Source organism: Bufo gargarizans, chromosome 5 (genome assembly GCF_014858855.1).
Source record: "Bufo gargarizans isolate SCDJY-AF-19 chromosome 5, ASM1485885v1, whole genome shotgun sequence".
Classification (NCBI taxonomy): domain Eukaryota; kingdom Metazoa; phylum Chordata; class Amphibia; order Anura; family Bufonidae; genus Bufo; species Bufo gargarizans.
The window spans coordinates 13,013,246-13,037,487 of record NC_058084.1 but is presented as its reverse complement, the minus strand read 5'-3'; the positions used below and the strand labels follow the sequence as shown (position 1 = coordinate 13,037,487).

Here is a 24,242-nt window from a genome sequence, read left to right as displayed (position 1 = left end):
GATCTACGAACCAGATTTAGGAGTAGGGGGTACCCACAACATGTACTAACTAAAGCGTACCAGCATTCACTGGCACAAAACCGGGATGCCCTCCTTACCCCTAGGTCGGGATCGGCTGGAATGGACCAGTTGCGCATCATAGCCACATATGATGAAGCACACAACACAGTGCGTGACTTGCTGACGACCTACTGGGGTATTCTTAAATCAGACCCAGATATTGGGGATATGATAGGCGATGTACCTCTAATCACGTACAGACGTGGACGTAGTTTGAGAGATCGCCTGGTGCACAGCTTTTTTCAGGGCCCGACTACATCCACATGGCTGAGTACCAGCCTCAAAGGGACCTTCCGCTGTGGCAGCTGCGTGGCTTGCCCTGCAATCCAGACTGGCGCTACATTTATCTGTAGCGTCACCGAACAGAGATTTACTATCAGATCATTTGTCAATTGCAAAACAAGAGGCCTGGTATATTTGGCCACTTGTGTTTGCGGAAAGCAATATGTGGGTAAAACCACAAGAGAATTCCGTAGAAGAATAGCAGAACATCTAAATGACATCCGCAAAGGGGCGGATACCCCGATTGCTAGACACATATCGACCATGCACAACGGTGATGTGGATGTCATCAAATTTCAGGCTGTGGAGGTGGTCAGAAGATCGCCAAGAGGAGGCGACTTTGATAGGCGGTTATTGCAAAAAGAGACACAGTGGATTTACCGCCTATGTGCGCTCCAGCCCCAGGGACTAAATGAGTATAATTCCTTTGTGTGTTTTCTCTAGATCCCTGGAGCTGAGGTGCAACGGGGGAACATTAGGGGTGATGACATACTGCCCACGATCCGTGTGTCTCAGCGGCATGGACTACTAATGACTCTATGTCATTAGATCACCTAGGCAATTGAGGGGGCTAGGAGATACCAGGGGTGTGATAGTGTAATTATTGGTTGTGGATTACTTATACCACATTATACCATACACTGCCCCTTTAAATCAGCCTGATCACAGTATTGCCGTCTAGTAAAAATGCTGCTGGGTCTTTCCTGACCCTCCTGTATTGTCTCCACCACCACCGATTGATGTCCTCAATTAATTAAATAAAATAAACAAAATTAAATAAAATACAATGTAGTTCATACCACTTCATGATCCCTGTCCCGATCGGAGCTATACAAACGTTGCCAGGGTAGTAAGTCGCCGTATATATTTACTCTAACTTTAATGTAGAATGTTATTACATTCATCTGGGCCGGTCTCATCGAGGGGGCGGCACAATGGGGGCGGGATGGATGATGCGGCGATGCCGTGCCTCCTGCGTCCTCATTGGCCGTTCTGCAGGCGGGGCTCAGTTGAGGGGAGGAGGACTCTCCTCATATTCTGTGCACCTGAGCGGCCGCGTTCGGCCACCTCGTACTTACAGCTGCAGCCTCTGTAATGGAGGCTCAGCAGCTTTGAATATTTATCCTGCGAACCACAGATACACGCTCCTGACGAGCCTTATGGCGAAACGCGTTGAGTGTGGTGTGGGGATGAATCAATGTTCATTTGTATCTGCTTTGCGCTCACACTGCAGTTGAGGTCTGCGGTTCTCAGCCCTCTGCAGTTAGATGAGCAACAGCAATCCAGATCTGCCTGTTTCACCCAGCTTAGCTTAGATCCAGTGATTCGTGTCTGCAGGGCCGATTCTTAGACATCCGTTTCACATGAACGGATGGATTCAATTGAGATCGGCTTCTGCAGGCAGATGTTTATCACTGGATTAGTCTATCCATAACTTTAGTCGAGGGATCCATGAGCTGGCAGTGATTCAGAGCACACTGACCGCACCTTAGTGCTTACTTCTGTGGAATCAATTAGCACGGCCCCATGGCCCTCTGCTTTCACTTGCAGTATAGCACTAGCCTGCGGCATTTCTAGTGACCCCATCCGCAGCTGCATTTACCGTGTATGCGGCTTATAGGTCCTCATATCGACCCTATACTGAATGGATGGTGTCCTAGAATTTTAATATAGGTTAGTCCCCCTTCCCTTTTGTTTTTCTGATTAATAAAGTAACAGTTTTAACAGAAATGTAGCGTTCCAAACGACAGTGATTTGATTTTGATAGGTGGAACGTATACCATATATCAGTTATACCAGTGAAGTTGCCGAGAACCAGCATCATAATCATTGCAGCCCGGGCCTTGAAAAGAGTCAAATCTACCTGAGAAGAGTCATAGTTATTCTTAATCTCCTGCTCTCCCGTCCATCTGCTGATGATTGGCAGTTCTCTTCTAGAGAGAAAGAGAGAAAACTAGGTAGAAGACTGTCAGCCATCAGCAGGTGGGCAGGAGAGCAGGAATTTATGAATAACCATGACTCTTCTCAGGTGGCCGTGACTCTTTCCAGACCCAGTCTGCAATGTTTGTGATGTTGGTTCTTGGCAACTACTTACTTTTAACGTTTAAATTACAGACTCACCTGTCTCTACTTTATTCTGCCGTTAGTATGGGCAGCATAAAGGTGATGACAGGTTCCCTTTAAGCACATGGAGCAATAAATGTGTAACAGACATTGGGAGTGGACCCACTGTGCTAACTGACCAGTTGGCTTTGGTCTTTTCCTAAGGGAATTATCCTGGAAGTCCCCTGGTTCACACCCTTAAACCCCCTATACAAGGATCAGGCCGTCGCAGCAGGAGAGCCTCCAGGCTGCTACCTCCTGGAAAAGTCCCTATGTAGTTGGCAGCTGACCCGCTGGGGTCAGAGGCACTAGTGCAAAGAAACAAAGGATCAGATCATACTGTCACCGCCAGACATCTGAGTAGCTCTGACAGACGTTCTTCAGAACCTCCTGCTTGAGGTTCTTTTGTTTTGCTTTTGTTTTGTCATCTCGTTTCCCTCTCTCAGCTGTCATCTAGTTGCACTGATTGCATCCCTTTAAATCCCCTCCCATACTGCATCATTTTGCGGTTTATACAACTTCCTGGAGTGTGTGCATGCTGGATGCTACAACTGATGCTTCTACAGATAAGTCTGTTCATTTATTTGTGTTTTCCTGTTTGCTTGATCCTAGGTGACCCTGACTCCCTCCGTATTAAGTGTAGGGAGCCGGTGGTCGTGTCCCCTCACTATTATAGAGTGTTCAGGTGTCATACAGTCGAGGAACGAGGGTATGCAATTATCTACCATAGAGATTTTTGCATAGGCTGAGCAGTAAGGGAGAGAGCTAGGGCTGTTACAGGGCTTACCCTTTGGTTCCTTAGTTTTGGATCAAGTCAGTCGGATATTCATTTGTGTCTTCTAGTTTTCTGTAACACCTTTCGTGACACATACTAGTAGTCAGAAACAGGCTGAGGTCAGGGCAGGCAGAGTATGTGCATATCCGTTAAACAATCAGAGGTCAGGGCAGGAAGCAGAGAGTCAATAACATAACAAGGCAGAAGTCAGGGCAGGCAGTGGAGAGTAAGAGTCGATAAAACGGTACATGGGCAGGCTAACAGAAAACCACTCCTTAACTGGAAACTAGCAAGCTAGAAAACTGAAGGGGTGGCCATAAATACCCAAAGGTGACCAGCCATTGGATAATTGAAACAATTATTAACTAACCCTTTAAGAGCTGTGAGATGCACGGGTGCCCTAAGGAAGACAGGAAGCCTTGCAGCTTGGTGCTGGCTACCGCCTTAAATGTAAGAAATAGGAGTACAGAGGCAGTAAGGAAAGCATAGAAAAGTGGGGATAGGTGAGTAATGTGGCATCTGTGCCCACCCTGGGTAGTGGGATAGCAAAGGGGCACAAAGCGCCTCCATGAGAGAATGATTCATCAAAGCCTAAATTGTAGTAATTATGGTAACAAAAACAATTGGCCCTGACTAATAAAAATATAGGTCATCTGTTCGCAAATTTATTGCCCAAATTTTCTTGGTTACATTCAGTGTTATCATTGACGTTATTGGTGTATTCTGGTTGTTACAAACTATCCCCTATCTGGGAACCCCACCAATCATGAGAATTGACTGGAACACATGCTCAGTTGCACATTAGATTATCGACGGTTGAACCCACCAATGTTGACCTGACCGGCCGATTATCTAATGTGTGTGGGCAAGTTTAATTTCATCCCTTTGCTCTGGAAGGAGATAAACAACCACCAGATGTGTCTGGCAGGGGCTTTTTCCTCTATTTCCATTGAAAACACATTCCAAACTGGGCATGCATGTATGTGGGGGAGTTGGGGGGAAGAGTTGTTGGCTAAATGGGATTACTTATTGAACTGTGAAATTTTTTGACAATTTCAGTTGGGTGTTTTTTTGTTTTATAAGTTTGGTTATGGTTGTCTCACAATGACTACTAATCGAGCTAAACTGAAAAGGTCTACAGCCCCGAGAAAGCCTCTGTCTGTGCATCGCATTGTGAGACAAATGATGGATTGAGTTGTCTGTGGTCATGACGGGTCCCACCAGCTGAGGAGCAAAAGTGCACAAGTTCTTTGACCCCTTCATCATTCAAATGCTTTGACATTGGTGTATTCTGCCCTAGATGTGACAATTTTGGATGTCCTACAATTTAGTTTTCCCTTGATACAAGTTCAGCTGAGGCTTTACCAACTTTTTCAGTCTTTTACGAATCCATGACTATACTTCCCTCAGGACAATTGGTTGTCAACTCTTGAGTCCAAGTTGAGTTTCATTGTTGGTGGCATCTCGTATGTTGCATGTTTCTGGAAACTTTAGGATTTCTGCAATCCTCAAATCACTGTGAATTTATTTTAGCAAATGTGCTGTTGTTAGGTCACTGTTCTCTCCTTGGTTCATGCTTACAGAGGACACATGGACGCATTTAAGGTCACCTCAGCTGTGACAAAATGTCACATGTTGAAGTTGTCTGGTTACTACTGGGTGACCATGTGTAACCATTGACAGGGCCAGATGAGATGACTATGTAGGAACCTGGTCCTGTCAATCACGAAGAGGAAGGAGGAGGAGCAAAGGTGTACAGAGTGGCTGCCCTAAAGACACTTTACTTTTTTATTTATTTTTTAAGTAGTAAAGCGCAAGAAAAACCATATCAATTTGGCATCGTTGTAATTGTACTGACCTGCAGAGCCAAGGTAACATGTCACTTTCAGCACACAGTGAACACCGCAAAAACAAAGCCCCATAAAAATCATGGCAGAATTTTTATTTATTTTTTATTTTACCCCACAATGATTTTTTCCCACTTTCCAGTACATAATATAGTAAACAAAAAACACAACTTATCCTGCAAAAAAAAAAAAAAAAAGCTAAGACAGCTACGTGAACGGAACAGTAAAAAAAGTTTTTGGACAAACAAAAATGAGAAAAAAATAAAAATGTTTAAGGGTGGATTTCCTTTTCTGTGTCTGTTTTTGTGTCCCTCAGAATAGTCAGGTCAGAGGTCAGAAGGTCGCTGGACATCTCTCTGACCTTCTCATGTCACATGCTTAATAGTAGGGTCATCCACTAGGAATTCTGTTATTTTACCCACTGACGGCACAAAAAATGTGTCTCCAAAATCCCAGAATGTATTATTTATCATATAAAATGTACCCTGCAGATGTGACTGTGGATCTGCACGGTGAAGAGAACTTTCCTGTATGACCGGAGCTACACTTTTACTTGTTGACCCTTTGTATACTGTAAATGCTATCGTTTTCCTTTATCAGCCCACGCTCGATACTATGTATCATTTTTACACTAATATTTTTTTTTAAAGTTGCTTCACTGTCAACATGGTCTAGTCAAGAAGCCAAAAGCCAGACGCCTGCTGCAGGCGGAGGAGCACAGAGGTGGAGCTATTCCGCAAGTTCGTGTCCCATTGCTCATGATTGATGGGGCTACGCTTACACAGACTCCGCTACGCCCTGACTTGTCAGACAAAATAACGACCAGACAAAATATTCTGTCTCAACTAGTAAAAGTCACTCTGGTTATTGTGTGTGTAATAGACATTACCTGTTACTTCCATTTACATCAAACAGCGCCTTTCAGCAGGGTCAGCCCTATTGAATAGTCATTCTGCCTGGTAGGGTTGATTCTGCTGATTAAAATTATACCTGTCTTGTGAGAATCCATTGCTGCTTGTGAGAATCCATTGCTGCTTTCCCAACAATACACTTTTGTTATTTATGCAAATCAATGCTTTATGCAAATTAGGGCTTCTGTGCACCAAGGGACCCCTCAATGCACCTCAGCTTTTCAGTGCTGACCACACCCCCTTATTTGCATAAAGAATAGAAGTGTTTTTTCCCCCCTCCTTTGGAAAGTGATTTGCAAGACAGGTATCATTTTAACAAGCAGGATCAACCCTACCAGATAATATTCTTCAAATGGGTCGATCCTGCTCTTCAAGTCTAGGTGCCCAAGCTATAGTAGGGGGTGACCATATGTAGAAGTATCTCCGTTGTATATAAGATCTTTAGGGGTGTTCACAGCTCTCATAGGGCCCCATAGCAAAACTTAGATTGCCCCACCCCAATGGTTTTTATGACAAAATATAAATTGTGGATGACATTTTTCAATAAAAAAAAAAAAACTGGAAGAGGAGCTTCATGAATACGGCACTCTTTCTGAACCCCACATTGCTCAATGTATTTACATCGGACAACTGGCATAAATACTGTACATTGGTAAATCTCCTCTTACGCCAATTAATCCTCCGATGCCCTGAGATACATTATAAAAGTGACTGCCTGCAGCCACCACTAGAGGGAGCTCAGTGCATAGGAATGTATACATTTACTATTGAACTAAATGGAAACTGTAAAAATCTCCACGCTATGAGGAAATGGCAGCTAAAGGAAATGGCAAGGATTTATGTTGCAGAAGAGGTTCAGCAACGGGTTCCCTGGGGCCCCATAGCAGGCACATGATCAGTCTACTTAATAGGTCCTCCTTTGGAGGTGTTATATCTCTCCAGAAAGGGGGTACATTAGATTTTTTTCATCTTTAATATTATCAATCATTATCGCTTTAGAATAGTCCATCAGTATCAAATTGGGGACTCCTATTACCACCACTGATGGTCAGACCGAGGGATCCCCTTCACTGTTTACCAGTGACGGCGCCAATTTATTTGGTAGTGGCTGTGCCTGGTATTGCAGCTCAGTCTCATTCACTTGAGAATGGAAGTGATCTGCAGAGCGAGCACTGAGACTTGTACATAGTGGAGGGGAATGGAGGGCTAACTGGATAACCACGGGCCCTTGAGTCGGCTGATCGGTGGGGGTGCCGACTCCCACCATCTGATATTGCCCAATACTATTTAATATCAAATAGTCCTGTAAAATATCGGAGTCCTGAACATTCCGTTTTGCGGAGGCCTCTCCAGTCACCTCATGGGGCTTGGTGGAAGTGATCTACAACACACCATAAATACCCGAAGCTATTAATGACTTAACAAGTCGTCGTATCCAGACGGTGGATATGCTCTCTTTATTTTGGAAGGCTCCACCGTGTCGGGGCTTGAATTCCTGCCATCTCTATCAGGTTACAGGCTGCTCATTGGGACGAGATGCCTGTTATTTATGACCACAGATTCCAGTGATGTCTGCGGAGGTATTATAGGGAACATCTCTGAAATGCACACGGCTCAGTTTTATCAAAGAAACGCAAAGTCAAAAATAACAGAAGAGATTAGGATATTATAAAAATATAAGTAAAGGGGTGGGGAGCATCTAAGGTGACATCTGGTCAGGACACTGGTTCTATACATGTAATGGGACTGGATCAGGACAAGATTTCATGGAGGTTAGGGTCCAAAGGAAAAACCAGAAGCTTCTGAACCCAATGCAAAATCGGTTACCGGGACCTTCGCCTACCATGTTGATAAGATTGGTGTGACAGAGGAGCATTTTTGGCCCCCTCAGACTCCAGGGCTCTGGTACAACTGATAACTCTGCACCTCCTTGTTAAGATCCCGTATATAAGGGCTTGTCTCATCACAGATATTGATGGCATTTTGCTCGGACATGCCATCAATGTCAGACAGGTATAGGTCCCACTTTTAGGACGCCCTCCTATGTCCAGAATGGGACGCCCTCCATTCCAGTTCCAAAAATAGCCGAGCGCTGGATCAGCTATTTCCAGCAGCCCCATAGCAGTGAACTAATAGGTGGCCCTGTATACGCGGGGAGCCCTACATTCACCTCTATGGGACTGAGCTCTCTCGCTTGGCTATTTTTGGCAATGGAGAGCACCCATACATGCGCAGTGTGCTCCTTACTTCACTTCAGATAGAAGTGGGTCCCAAAGGTATGACCCATACCTATCTGACTTTGGTGGCATATCATAGCAATAGGCCACCAATGTCTGAGATGGGCCAATCCCTTTAATCCCTTGAGGAACCAAACTTTTTTGTTTTTCATTTGAATTCATTGTACTGCGTTATTTAATTTTTTTATTTTTGTTTAGATTAGCTTTGGCAGAACATGACGATTTTGTGTGGGACTGGCCAACTATCCTACACGTATGATGGTGTCCCGATTCTACCAGTATCTTGGGCGGGGATTGGGGTGCTAAGGATCAGGTTGGATTTCAACATGCCTAATCCTTTGTTTTCAAGGTACATAGGACACTATCAGAGGAGTCTAGATGGGACAGAGGAGTCTGGAGGGAATGGAGATGTCTGTCAACAGCTTATTCCCCTACCCCCATTCAGAATACATGTACACTTTGCCGAGCCTATGCATATTAGGGAGAGCAGAGGAATAGTTGTTGGCTGAATGACCATTGGACTGACAGTCATCTATGGTGTACGGGCACCTTTATTGGTCAACATAATAACAATGGCAGAAAATTGCTGTCTAGAGGTGTAGGGGCCCCAACATATTTGCTCCAACTTCCTTTTCAAGATCCTTGGGTTACGTCTCAATGCGCAGAACATGCATAATGGGAATCTCAGCACCGAGCGCCATAAAATAAAGGGATGCTACAACCAACCTGGACTGAGCTCCCCCCTCCCAGGGACCACTAGCAATTACATGGTCCATATTTATGGTATGTACACCTTATATGCTAAGCACCTATCAGAGGCACAACTTTAAGATCCTGGGCCCTAGTGCAAAATCTGTAAGAGTCCCTTACCCATGACATGCTTTCTAAAATACAGGTGTCTAATTGTATGGCAGAGGAGTCTATGGGCCCCCTCAGAACCACCTATAGCTATGCCCCTGCTCCCACCATTGATAAACTTAATGTGTCCGCACATGAGTTTCACAGCCTAAATTTAAATGAGTTTTATGGGGAGAATCTTTAAAATAAATGGGCCAGAAATTGTAAAAAAAATTACAAGGAGTCATTGCTCACCTCCACTGGTCCCCAGCAAATCACTGGTCCTAGCAGAGGCTCGCCTCCACTGATCCCCCAGCAAATCACTGATCCTCTGATCCCCAGAAAATCACTGGTCCCAGCAGAGGCTCACCTCCACTGATCCCCCAGAAAATCACTGGTCCCAGCAGAGGCTCACCTCCACTGATCCCCCAGAAAATGAATGGTCCCAGTAGAGGCTCACCTCCACTGATTCCCCAGCAAATCATTGGTCCCAGCAGAGGCTCACCTCCACTGATTCCCCAGCAAATCATTGGTCCCAGCAGAGGCTCACCTCCACCAGTTATTTGCTGGGCATGCCTTGCCTAACATTTCCAGCATGTCGACCCAGAACAGGAAGTGCAGCGGGCGCTGATCAGTGGAGGTGAGTAATGATTCTTTGTTGTTTTTTTTTTTTTACTGGGAAAGATCTTCAGATAAACATTATGAGAGATGTACTTATATTATAAATATATATATGAACCGGTCAGGACAGGGCCCACTAAAAAGCCTCCTAACAAGCCACCTTACCCATACAGGACCAGAGGTATTTTCACCCTCTGTGCTTCATCCTCGATACCACAGAATAGATCCACAGGTGGTATATTTACTTTCATGTATCAGAATGGGTTTATTTTGCCGGCAAGCACATGAATTTCTGCAAGCTCCATTCAGATGATGGGGGCATTGGCAGATATTCTGCCGTGTGTGATTTGACCCTAGAGATTTATTATTTTGAAAGGTTTCCTTTAAGCACCTGACAGCTTCACATTGAGCCGTACCTCCATTATCTCCACAACTGTTGTCACCGTCTCATAAGCCAGCGATGAAGAGCACAACCCTTGATAATCCCCTTCGCTTCCGTGTCAGGCAGCTGCCAGCTCTACGACAGCCGTCCAATTACCAGCACTTCATGTTCAGACGATATTGCCGTCCGGCCCTTTCTGCAGATTGGATAATCTTTTATGAAGTGTTTAAGTGCTCCGGTTTGTTATCAGTCCAGACAGACAGATTACACGGAGGGGACTCGCCTGTGACAAGCCAATATTAAACAAGTCCAAATATCAAGTGACTCCAAAGATAATGCCTGTGAAATATGACGTTTCCTGCCAGTCGAGGTAGCGTGCGCTTCAGGGACGCCTGTGCATGAAGGTGGTCACCATGTAGCTGGGAAGAGTATGGCCCTGTCCTATCCATTCCTATAAGCTCCCCCTCTTTGCTCCCCCTCTTTTTTCCCTACAAAGTCATCAGTAAAAAGGAGAGGATAATAAAAATGAGAAATCAGATATCAAAAAATACGATAGGACGCTTTAAAGGGGTAGTCTCATCTGAGACATTGGTGGCATATTGCTAGGATGTGCTACCAATGTCAGACAGGTGTGTTTCCCCGCTCCTATTTCCAGAACAAGCCCCCAAAAGTAAAGGAGAGCAAAACTTGCCTGCGCAGCATGCTCTCTATTCATTTTTATGGGAGTGCTGGCTCAGCTATATTTAGAAGACCTATATAAATAAACAGAGAGCGCACTGCGCAAGCGCGGCCGCTGCTGCATTAATTTCTATAGGACTGCTGGCGATAGATGAGCCTTTGCGCGGCGATTTTCCGCTGTCCCAAGAAATGAATAAAGGCTGTTCTCCGCTCACTTCGGGGGTCCTGTTCTAGAGATATCCCACCAATTTGCCACCAATGTCTTAAATGAAACAACCCCTTTATAATAGAACAAATGAGAAGTTTTTAACTGCAGAGCCTGTTCTGGGGTCTTTGTATAAAGGGCCTGATTGTATCTGTGTTTATTGAGGGATCTGGTCTGTATTAGTTTAGGTGTCTGGTGTGGGTGTTAGTTTAAGGGTTATGGTTTGGGTTCTGTATGAGTTTACGGGGCCTGGTCTGGAGTCTGGATTGGGGAGGTCTGATCTTGATCTATATTAGTTTAAGGGCCGGGCCTGGTCTAGGGTTTGTATTGGGGAGGTCTGATCTTGATCTATATTAGTTTAAAGGGCCTGGCCTAGGGTCTGTATTTTGGAGGCCTGATCTTAATCTGTATTGGTTTAGGGGCCTGGTCTAGGGTCTTTATTGGGGAGGTCTGATCTTGATCTGTAATAGTTTAAGGGCCTGGTCTAGGGTCTGTATTGGGGAGGTCTGATCTTGATCTATATTAGTTTAAAGGGCCTGGCCTAGGGTCTGTATTTTGGAGGCCTGATCTTAATCTGTATTAGTTTAGGGGCCTGGTCTAGGGTCTTTATTGGGGAGGTCTGATCTTGATCTGTAATAGTTTAAGGGCCTGTTCTAGGGTCTGTATTTGGGAGGTCTGATCTTGATCGGTATTAGTTTAGGGGCCTGGTCTAGGGTTGGTATTTGGGAGGTCTGATCTTAATTGGTATTAGTTTAAGGGCCTGGTCTAGGGTCTGTATTTGGGAGGTCTGATCTTGATCGGTATTAGTTTAGGGGCCTGGTCTAGGGTCGGTATTTGGGAGGTCTGATCTTGATCGGTATTAGTTTAAGGGCCTGGTCTAGGGTCTGTATTTGGGAGGTCTGATGTTGAACTGCATTAGTTTAAGGGGCAGGGCTAAGGTCTGTGTTTGTTTTACAGGAGTCTGGACTTGGTGTTGTTTTTATTTAGGGGGGTGTCTGTATTATTGATCCAAGACATCTGGTCTGCAGGCTGCATTTAGGGTTGTAGTCTTGGGTCTGTAATAGTTCAAGGGGTCTGGTCTAAGTGTGTCCTAGTTTAAAGGGCCTGGACTGGGCTGATCTGGGGTCTGTATTTGTTTTACAGGAGTCTCGCCTTGGTTTTGTGTTTTTTAAGGTGGTCTGTATTATCTACTTAGGAAGTCTTGTGTAGTAGTTTAAGATATTTGGCCTGGGGTCTTTATTTAGCCAGCCTGGTCAAGAGCTGTATTAGCTTAAAGATCTGGTTTGAGGTTTGTATTTAGGGGTCTGGTCTGAGGTCTGTAATAATTTAAAATATTCGGTCTGGATCTGTACCATGTGTATTATCTTACAGATCTGGTTTGGGGTCTGTATTAAAGGGTTTGGGGCCTGTGATAGTTTAAGATGTCTGAGGGTGGTCAGGGGTCTGTATTATTTATACAGTAAGTCTGGTCCGCGGTCTCTTCTTTAGATGTTTCATCGGAGGTCTGTATTCATTTCGGGGTATGATGCCTTAGGCCCTATATAAATAGTTGGGGAATATGGTAAAGAATCTTGCATGCCACTAAATACGTTGAAAATACAAAAACAGCTGAGAAAACATAGGAAATCTGATGGACCCATGATGTTGAAGGTTGACCATGTGAGAGCGGGCACCATAGTAATATTGGCACTAGGGCAGCTCAACACGTGTCCCTGTCATTCGGATTCTTTTTCCTTTCTGTAATAGTATTGCAAGTCTTTGAAGTATAAAAGCCAAACTCCAAGTCCCTTCCACTCACTGTGCCCCTCTCGGTGGACTTCTACCTCTTTAGTATTGTGGTTGCTCCCGTAAGAGTCCTCTGCTGCATATGAGGGAACCACTGCTACATGTGACATGTAAACCGAGGGGCCCCGGGCACTGTATGTGTCTGTTTTGCATCAGGACATAAATGACACCTTTGTTTTTTAGTAGTCTTTATTTATCATTTTAAAAGAGAAAAACAAAACATATAAAATAGTTCACAACACAAGTATCACGCGTATCATAGAGACATTGCCACAGCTTGCTTGATACAATAGAGAGAACGCCATAAAATACAGACAGTATTTCTCTGCTTAGCCTATAAATTCGCTGTTGCATCTTAATAACTGCAAGATGTTCTTTATTACCATTCACTCACACATACACACCACCGCAGCACTACAGCCCCCCATCCTGATTTAGATCACCGCTGTCCTAGCGGCCAGCCATGGACCCCAAATCTTCTCAAATCTCTCTGGATTCCCCCTGGTAATGTAAGTCAGCTTGTACATTGGCAAGGCGGCTTCAATAAGCTGCACCCAGTGTCGGACTGAGGGAACCCTCGGGGGCTTCCAGTTCAGCAGGATATCCTTCCTAGCATAAAACATTAGAAAACGATACAATATCCTAGAGCAGGGATGCTCAACCTGCGGCACTCCAGCTGTTGCAAAACTACAACTCCCAGCATACCCACAGCAGGGCATTGTGGGAGTTGTAGTTTTACAACAGCTGGAGGGCCGCAGGTTGAGCATTCCATTTCACTAGGGCACTGGACAACGGGGATGTCTTCCGGTTCAGTAGTACCAAATAAAAGGAATGATACTGGCTTGTGTAATATTATTTGTCTAGCAATTTTTTCAACCTCTCCGTACTCTATCTTGATCTTGCCTCTTCCAAATTGTTCAGCGCAGGCATGTCTTAATTTGAAATATCTATAAAGACTGATCCGGGGCAGGTGAAATTCATTCTTTAAATCTACAGAGTCTCTCTGAGTATAGTTGGGGCTCTGGTAGCCTTGAATTCCTCCACAATGGCAGTACAGGAGACCAAGCCTCCCCTGTCACCCCACACCGAGGCATACTGATTCCACACTTTAATCACTGCTGTCCTATTAGAAGTAAGACACCTAACTGAATAATTGCCTGCTCTGTAGGGAAAGTTCGGCAAAACCTTGTAAGACCCGCTCTGTAGGGAAAGTTCATCAAAGCCTCGTAAGACCCCAGGAGTGCCGCTTCCAACACTGTTGCAGGATTATTGGCATCCGCTCTCACCCACCAACTTGCATATGTCAATTTGACTGCACAATAGTATTTATAGATGTCTGGTAAGGCCATACCCCCCTGATACATGGCGCTTTGAGAGTGTCTTTAACTAGTCGCTGTCTCATATTGGCCCAAAGGGGGTTAGCATCTTGTCAATCACCAAAAAGTGGGATTTCTGAGGGGCCATTGGTGTCGCCCTATACAGATAAAGCAGCTTGGGTAGAATTATCATTTTGAAGATATTTATACGCCCCACAAGGGACAGAGGAAGGATCTCCCATGCCTTCAGTTTCCATTGTTGGTAAGATGTTGAGGGGGAAAAATTGGTGAATGTCCTTATGCACTATTATCCCTAAGTATTTAAACTGGTCCTCAACCAATGGTTTCGATTGAGGTGAGACAACCCGTTTATCCTCCCTATCCACCAAATAGAGAGCAGATTTAGCCCAATTGACCTTCAGACCAGAGAACCTACCATACTCATTAACCACCTCCAGAAGTGCCTCCATCAACTTCTCGGTATCTCCTAGATAGACTAGCATGTCGTCCACATATAGAGACAACTTCTCGGTGATCCCTGCAATATTCCATCCCTCTATACTGTTGGAGTTATTTAACAAACTGGACAAGGGTTCCATCACCAATGCGAAAAGCAGCGGGGATAGGGGACACCCCTGACGTGTGTCTCTAGTCTCTATGAAGGGGGAATGATTTAGATAAGTTCCCATTCACTCGAACTCGAGCTGTGGGTTGTGTATACATTTAGACGCAGCCATTTCAGAAAATTTCCTGGAAACCCAAATCTGTTTAAAACTTCCCACAAGAAGACCCATTCCACTGAACCAAAGGCCTTCTCATTATCTAACAAGGCTATAGCTCTGTTTCCTACATTTTCATGTGTAATTTGCAAATTGGTATAGAGGCGCCTAAGATTAATATTGGTGGATTTCCCTGGCATAAAACCAGATTGCTCTGGCTCCACTATGGATAGAATAACCCCTGCCAGCCGTAAAGCCAAGACCTTAGCCAAAATCTTAGCGTCTAGATTTATAAGAGAGATAGGCCGATATGAGCTACACTGATCAGGAGGCTTCCCCGCTTTACAGATCACCACTATAGTAGCCTCAAAAAATGAGGGTGGCAACTCAGATGCCTCCAGAGCATATTCAAACAGCAAACTTAACCGAGCACCGAGTTCCTCATCGTATAACTTATACCACTCAGCGGGAAAGCCATCCGGACCAGGAGTCTTATGAGAGGCCATTGAGCCTATTGCCCTCTGAATCTCAGTTACAGTGGCAATGGCTGAATTGCTCACTCCCCTCATCACCGCCTCATACGCCTCCCATTCCGTTAATGGATTAGAAGATCCCTCATTAGCTTTCAAATACTCCTCCAGTTCCTTTCTACAAGTAGCTTCCACCGGGAGCACCTGTAACCACATAGGGTTAAGTCTCCATGTCTTGACTGGGCCCGCCAAAGGCTGGGACAGTAGCACCTGTAATGGGGCATGATCTGATATGCCTCTTGGTAAATAGCTAACTTCTCTTACCATGAGCAGAGAATCGGGATTTCCAAATGCCAAGTTTATACGTGACATAGTGTTACTAGAGGCCGAATAACACGAGAACTGCCTGGCGCTGGGGTTTCTCCATCTCCACAAGTCTTCTAAATTATGCGCTATCGCCCAGTTATATAGAGATGGGTTGTGTCTACTTGGAGGCTTGAGCCTGTCAAGTTGATTATCCAAGACTGCATTAAAGTCCCATAATATAATAAAGGGAGATTGGGGCAGTTGTGAGACCCTAATCATGATCTTATCCAGTATGGACCTAGAAAAAGGGGGAGGTACATATAGACCCACTATAATCATATGACTGCCCCGTACCATACTGTACAGGATCACCTATCTACCATGAGGATCTGTCGAGACTGTGTGCAATTGTAATGGCGTTCTCTTACTGACAAGGATGAATACTCCCCGCGCTGTATTCGTATATAGTCGCATGGTGGGTCTGCCCCACCCAAAGGTGTCGAAAAGACAGCACCTTACGGTCTCTTAGATGCGTCTCCTGTAAAATAATCAAATCGGAGTTGTAAGTCTTTAATTAGTTGAACACCAAAGCTCTTTTGACCTTGCAATTTAAGCCCCTCACCTTCCATGAAACTATCTTAAGCATTGCCATAATGAGAACAAAAACTTGTATCTCTTAATGAAGAAGCCTACAGCGCCGCGGTGACATTCACACTTCCATTCACACCAATCTAGACCTAACCAATAACTTCCCTTACCCCCTCCCTGCCGACACATCCTCAACCTGCCTGGGCCTCTGATCCCAATTTCATACAAAAGTCAAAAGCTAACCTGACACTGGAACTAGAGGCAGGTCGTCAGCACATATCAACCGCTGACTGAAAAGTAACCCCTAGCCTTCAACTGCTCCCCTACAATATTGCACTTTACTAAGGAAGCTGGTAGCAGAGTGTCACTCGGATAGGTTCCCCTGCCACTAATCTCTATCCTCCCATCACTTACGTCTAAGAAAAGGAAAACTCAACTTCCTGAGTCTAGTGAAAAGGAAAAAACATAAGCAAAGTGATGTCTCTTCAAGAACCATATTTGCATCCCCAACTCTAACACCTTTCCCCACCTCATATATATCTTGTAGCAGTTTCACAACGAAAGATGGGGGACACCCCGATCGTAGAATACAGTTATATTAAGCAGACGCTGCCGAGTATCCAGCCAATTCAAAGCTTCTTCAGGCGTCTGAAAGAAACGAGTTGTCCCGTCTACTTGCACTCGAAGCGTGGTCGGGTAGAGCATTGCGTATTGTATGCCTAGTTCCCTCAGTTTGGCCCGGACATGTGTAAATTGTCTCCTCTTCTTCTGTACCTCAGTAGTAAAATCAGGATAGAAGGATATCTTAGTGTTCTCGTATGAAACAACAGTACCCTTTTTTCCTAGCTGCCGCCAGAATGTTATCTCAGTCTCTGTAGTTTAGGATTTTCATTATAAATGGTCTCGGCGGAGAACCTGGAGGCAGAGGCCTAGTCGGGACTCTGTGAGCCCTTTCAATTACAAAATATTGAGAGAGATGCAACGAGGAGAGCACCGACTTAGGCTTCATGCACACAACCGTTGTGTGTTTTGTGGTCCGCAAATTGCGGATCTGCAAAACACGGATGGCATCCGTGTACGTTCCGCAGTTTGCGGAATGGCACGGACAGCCGTTAATATAACTGCCTATTGCCTTGTCTGCAAAACAGACAAGAATAGAACAGGTTATATTTATTTTGCGGACCACGCATCTTTTGCGGCCCCATTGAAGTGAATAAGTCCGCATCCAAGCCACAAATACTGCGACTCGGATGCGGACCAAAGTAACGGTCGTGTGCATGAGGCCTTAATCAGATTCTCAGCGAAAGCCTCAGGGTCAGTATGTGGCAGGCGCAGCACTATGAAGTGCCTTTTGCGCTGTGGCATTAGAAGAATTTTGGTATCTCTGACTTTTAGTCTAAACAGACTGTCTGTTACTCTGTAATTCCTCTATCGCCGTTCTATGGAAACAGTAGATTTAAAGAGGACACCAAATGCTTCAAATAACTTATTTATTAACTTTTCTTCATATATAACACTGCCGCCTCCGCAACAGATAGTCCATGTACATAACACGTGTTGAAAATATATCACAAGATGGCGGTATGCATATAAGATGGTGGTTCAACTGTTCAATATCTTGTCATTCAACATAAAATGGTGGATATATTTCTCTCTTCAGTATCTGTACTCTCACTTTAAGTTATTTAAGCACTTTATGATCTCTCTGAGAGGTATATCTGAGGTCTAACTAATAGTTCACTTGCAGTATGCAGTTAGCAGTGACTATTTGCAGATTGGTTGAGTATGATCTGGTATGGTTGTATGCAATTTGTATGGTTGCAATTGTAGTTTGGTGGAACTGTAAATAAACACATATATATCTAGTTCAGTATACAGTTCTAAACACAATACTAACAACATGAACATTATATAACTGTTTTAAATACCTATATTGGCCTCTTGTTCCCATAAAACTCAGCTTTCAGTGCCGTGAATGTCTCTTCAGCTCATGTCTCTGGTGAATAATGATTCTAGCAGCAGGAGCTGGGGAAATTCCCAGACAGGCTGTCTGTGAGGCTGACAGTGAAATAACCCGGTCTTCAGATGCATAAACGGTAAATAACTGAGGGCTCCCACTTCCCCTCCTACACCTACATATGACTGGGGAGTTGCATAAGAGGCCTCACAGCCACATTGGCAAGGCTATGGTGTCTGCGTCTCTCCTACCGGTAGGGATAGTGTCTCACTCCTGTGGGGGCCGTGGGGTGACTCTAGTACTTCTCCGCAGGGAGTATGTGCCAGCCGCGGGGTGTCCCCTGCCTCACCACACCAGCGATCTGCGCCGCGCAGCTCTCTTCTCTCCCTCCGAGATGGCGGTTCCCGAGTCTCTCAGGCTCGGTACTGCACGCGTTCCTCTCCCCCAGCAGCAGCACACTTGCAGCTCAAGTATGTCCAGGGGTGTCCAGGGGTCTCTGCCAGGTGGGGAAGGCAATCGTCAGATTATTAGGTCTCGTTCTCATCACCGTTTCTCCTTTCCGTTCTCCAGCTCTGTTGAGGAGCAGGAGAACGGAAAGCACGGATTCTGCAGATAACTGACACCTAAGTGAGCTTAACGGAGCCTAAAAACCCCATAGACTATAATGGGGTCCGTTTGGTGTCCGCTCAGAATAGGACTTTCGTCTCCGCTCAAAAATTGTGTTCTAAGCGGACACCGAATGGACCCAATTATAGTTTATGGGGTCATTAGGCTCCGTTACGCTCACTTAGGTCTCAGTTATCTGCAGAATCCATCCTTTCCGTTCTCCTGCTCCTCAACGGAGCTGGAGAACGGAAAGGAGAAACGGTGATGTGAACGAGGCCTAAGAAAGGCCCCATTCACATGTCCGCAATGTTATTCCGCATTTTGCGGAACGGATTTGCGGGCCTATTCATTTCTATGGGGACGCATTTCCGTTCCCGAAAAAAATAGAACATGTCCTATTCTTGTCCGCAATTGCAGACAAGAATAGGCATATTCTATTAGTGCCGGCTATGTGCGGTCCGCAAAATGCGGAGTGCACATTGCCGTGTTCGTGTTTTGCAAAACACGTTACGAACGTGTGAATGAACCCTTAAGGGAGATGGGGAAATCAGGATACTCTGCAGGATTCTTAGGAGAGCTCTCTCTAATGCCGCCTCACGCCATGCTTGCCAGGAGACGCCCCCCATAAATGACAACTTTGTTCCCTGTGCTGAAGCTGCTCTGGTGTCCTCAGTAGAAGTCCTACAGGGCTTGTGTCCATCATAAACTACAAGTGGCCATAAAATGTACAAGACCTGATCCGTGCAGGACACGGGCCAATAAATGAGCGAATAACATGAATAAAGGAGCAAGTTAGAAGTCAGCAGCCGTCCCCTCCGTTATAATAGGCAGGCAGTAAATTATCCAGAACCCCCTCCCAGTACAATGTGAGGAAGACTACAAATAAGAAGGACTGCAGAGGTAAAGGAGACCCTAGATAGATAGATAGATAGATAGATATATGATAGATAGATAGATAGATAGATATGAGATAGATAGATAGATAGATAGATATGAGATAGGAGATAGATAGATAGATAGATAGATAGATAGATAGATAGATAGATAGATATTAGATAGATAGATAGATAGATAGATAGATAGATAGATAGATATGAAAGATGGCAAGAAACTTTTCATTTACTCTGTGTTTTTTTCTTTTGATCTTTGTGTTTTTCTGTCGTATTTTATGATCTTAACCTAGTGTCACAAGGAACAAAGCCAAGTTAACGACCTCAGCTCTGCTACCTCAGTGTAGTCTTCCCGTCAGTCCATGCCCTGCAGACCTCGTCTTTCATTAACCCTTCGTATCATCAGCAGCTATCACATTTCATTCTCATTCAGCGGCTAAGAATATTCTTTAGTGGAAGCGACACGAGTTCCCCCAGCGAGCGGGAGACGGTGCGGTTTGGCCAGAGTTATTTTTATTTGAAATTACGGTTCTAGTGTTACACGGAGTCTCGCAGCGGAGAGCGTGGAGGGAGCTTCTTGGCAGGAAAATCACAGCATTGAGTAGACAGAAGATGAAAAAAGACAATTTACTTCTAAGGGGCGAGATGTTACCTCCTGACCTCAGCGAAGGCTCCTCGGCTTCCACGTTAATAGTTTAGGCTCTTATACGAGATTTCTCCTGCCGCCTCCTTATGACATATCAGGGACCAGGCTTGGGCTGGCCCACAGGGGTACAGGTGAATCCCCCGGTGGGCCCCTGGTCTTCCACCCCCCGCATAAGTGGCACATGATACAGTAGACTTTCTGCACTACATATAGATCGGAGGCATACAGCACTCCAGTCTATGTTCATGTAATTCTCTGTAAAATATTTAGCAAACTACCGTATTTTTTGCACTATAGTGGCCCCCAGCAGTAAAAATGCCCCCATAGTGGCCCCCAGCAGTAATAATGTCCCCCATAGTGGCCACCAGCAGTAATAATGTCCCCATAGTGGCCCCCAGCAGTAATAATGCCCTAATAGTGGCCCCCAGCAGTAATAATGTCCCCCATAGTGGCCCCCAGCAGTAATAATGCCCCCCATAGTGGCCCCCAGCAGTAATAAAGCCCCCATAGTGGCTCACAGCAGTAATAATGCCCCCATAGTGGCCCCCAGCAGTAATAATGTCCCCCATAGTGGCCCCCAGCAGTAATAATGCCCCCATAGTGGCCCCAGCAGTAATAAAGTCCCCATAGTGGCCCCCAGCAGTAATAATGCCCCCATAGTGGCCCCCAGCAGTAATAATGTCCCCCATAGTGGCCCCCAGCAGTAATAATGCCCCCCATAGTGGCCCCCAGCAGTAATAATGCCCCCATAGTGGCCCCCAGCAGTAATAATGTCCCCCATAGTGGCCCCCAGCAGTAATAATGCCCCCCATAGTGGCCCCCAGCAGTAATAAAGCCCCCATAGTGGCTCCCAGCAGTAATAATGCCCCCATAGTGGCCCCAGAGGCCCCCAGCAGTAATAATGACCCCTATAGTGGCCCCCAGCAGTAATAAAGCCCCCATAGTGGCCCCCAGCAGTAATAATGTCCTCCATAGTGGCCCCAATATCCCCCTAAACTGGTCCTAAACTGTAATCGTTATTTTTTTTGTTGCTGAAAAAAAAAAATACTTACTGTACCTCATCCACTTTCACTTGCAGAGGAAGTCGCTCTTCTCTTGATTCTTAAGGACTTGCTGAAGGACCTGCGCTCAAGCATAATGACGTCACCACTTGCTCCCTGCATGATCATGTGGTGACATCATAACACTTGAGCGCAGGTCCTTTGACAGGTCCTTTAGCATCAAGAGGAGTGACCGTCTTTACCCGTGCAAGTGGATACGGTGAGTAATTTTTTTAACCCCTAAAAGGCCCTTTAGCACAAGTGTTTCCCTGCAGTAGCCCTTGGGATTGGTAGAAGTTGATGGACCCCATTATTACGTGAGAATGGACATTATGCATAAAAAATGTATCAGAGGTACAAAATTAGAAAAAATGTGAACACTTTTTTATTGGCAACAGGAACCAAGAACCTCCACTGATCCTGATAACCACTGAAACCCCACCAGTACTGAGAACCACTGATTCCCCACTGGTCCTGAGAACCACTGAACCCCCACCAGTACTGAGAACCACTGATTCCCCACTGGTCCTGAGAACCACTGAAACTTCTATCATAAAAAACACTGAACCCCTACTGGTCATGAGAACTATAAATTTTTTCCTGAGGACCATTGAACCCTATCAATCCTGAGGACCATTGAATACCCACTGATCCTTAGAACCACTGAACTACTGTTTCTAGGGACCATTGAATCCCAACTGATCATTAGTAGTGATGAGCGGCAGGGGCAATATTCGAATTTGCGATATTTCGCAAAAATATTTGGGTGAATATTCGTCATAAATTAGCAAATTCGAGAATTCGCCATTATATTCTTGATTGCGAAAATCGGCAATGTAATATTTGCGCAATGCGTGCGAAATACAGACGTGGGTCACTTTTGCTAATTTCCAGCTGCTAGAAGTTTCCTGAGACTGGAGAAAATGGTTGGCACGGCAGAACATTACAATAGCTTTATATGCAGATAGAGTGCTCCAATATATTTGCGATTGCGCAAATCGGCACTAATGATGTGAATATTTTGGCGCAATACGTGAAACTTCACATTTCAGCAGGTCTGACTACTTAGTTATTACTGATTGGTGCACTAAGTATTGTTGTGACATCACAGCTCTATGTCTGTAGCATGTATGTATGGACTGCAGAACCTATCACACTACCTAACACCCTGTAGTGAAACCATTGAACTTGACCATATCTTGAGGCCCACTGAACCCCCATTGATCCTGAGAACCATTGAACTCCCATCAAACCTGAGAATCACTGAACCCCCTCACTGAACGCCCACCTATCAGATGTTGGAGATATCTGGTTGGGATGTTTTAGCAGTGTTAAGGGTCTTGAGGGTCATTGAAGCCGGCATGTTGATCATGTCATGTTCTCCCTGGTGTGGAAGCTGTGAGTAGCAGGAATGTGTGGCATACATGGGATGACACCGATCCTCTCATGTGTCACCTTATCTGTGCCTCCTCGGAGCAGAGAAGATCACTTGTTACAACCTGTTTACGTTGTAATCACTTCATGTAATGTAAGGTGCCATGGGCTAGTGACCGGCAGCAATTATTGACTATACATGGATGATCGATTCAAAAATGCCTAATGGGGTGGAAAATGCCTCAAGATCCAGTAGACTGGGCACAATAAACCCAATGCAATGAAGAAACGCCCACTAATATGTAAGATGGCACCTGGGGTTGTCAATGATTCGAAAAACATGGCTGCTTTCTACCACATAACATCATCAAACCTTACTAGGCTCGTGTCTGGTATTGCACCTCAGCTCCTTTGAGGTGATGCAGTTGAGCTGCAGTACCGCACACAACCTGTGGAAGGCGGCAGCTATGTTTTTTCTAATCTTGAGGAAAAAAACTTTAACTCCTTCACCCCCTGTTTTTCATTTTTGCATTTTCTTTTTCACTCCCTGCCTTTCTGGAGCCATAACTTTTTTATTTTTCCATTCACATACATGTAAGTTTTAGATTCTAGTGACACCATTTAATATTGCCTATAGTACGATGCAGTGGGAAGCTGGAAAAAATGACCAATGGGGTGGAATTGGAAAAAAAAAATGGGTTTATGGGTTTCGCTTGTACGGCGTTCCCTATGTGGTAAAATTGGCGTTACCTTAATTCTCCAAGTCAGTACGATTACAGCAACTTGCATTTACATTTTTTTCTTTACATCGCCATATAACCAGGCCTTTTTTTCTGGCGAAACGCCCCGGAACGGCGTTCCGCCACCTATTTTGACTCGCCCCGCCCCCCTCATGGGCGTCCGCCCGCCGCCGCAAACAAAATAACCCAGTTGTGAACAAGAGAAAATCCTCTGTGATTCTGCGGTCCTCTCCGGTCTCCGTACTCACAAACTCAGTAGCAGGCAGGCCGGGCGGCAGCGCAACTCACTGACGTCACCGCCTGCTCCTCCTGCTTCATTCATAAAGTGGGAGGAGCAGGCGCGTGACGTCAGTGAGTTGCAGAGACAGAGGGAGAGGATCGCAGACTCGCAGAGGATTTCTCTTGTTGTTTAATGGATAATGCTTATTTTTGCCTACATAATGCGGCATTAATCTGTTATTAAATTAATAATGCCTCAATATTACAGTGACAGTGAGCGGGGCCCGGTGTAATACAGTGACTGCACCGGGCCCCGCTGCTATTACAAGTTCAAGTTCAACACCAGATGCCGGCCCCCAGACCCTGTATTGGGGATTTACTTCACAGGGACACTGACTGTTACGGGGGGATCTGTGGATGACACATATATAGCATAAGGTGCTATATGTAAGTTTCACCCACAGATCCCCCCCACAACAGTGTCACCCACAGATCCCCCCCCCCCCCACAACAGTGTCATCCACAGATCCCCACAGCCACAACAGTGTCATCCACAGATCCCCACAGCCACAACAGTGCCATCCACAGAGCCCCCCATACATTTACTTTTATAGCCCCCCCCTCCAAGTTTTACTTGCATCCCTGTTT

At 45.3% G+C, this 24,242-nt stretch overlaps 1 protein-coding gene across 1 annotated transcript in view; it reads left to right on the top strand.

Annotated features, from left to right (window-relative positions):
• Positions 1–24,242, top strand: part of COL22A1 (collagen type XXII alpha 1 chain) — a 305,779-nt gene that overhangs the window by 29,721 nt on the left and 251,816 nt on the right. The gene's annotated exons all lie outside the window — the stretch shown is intronic.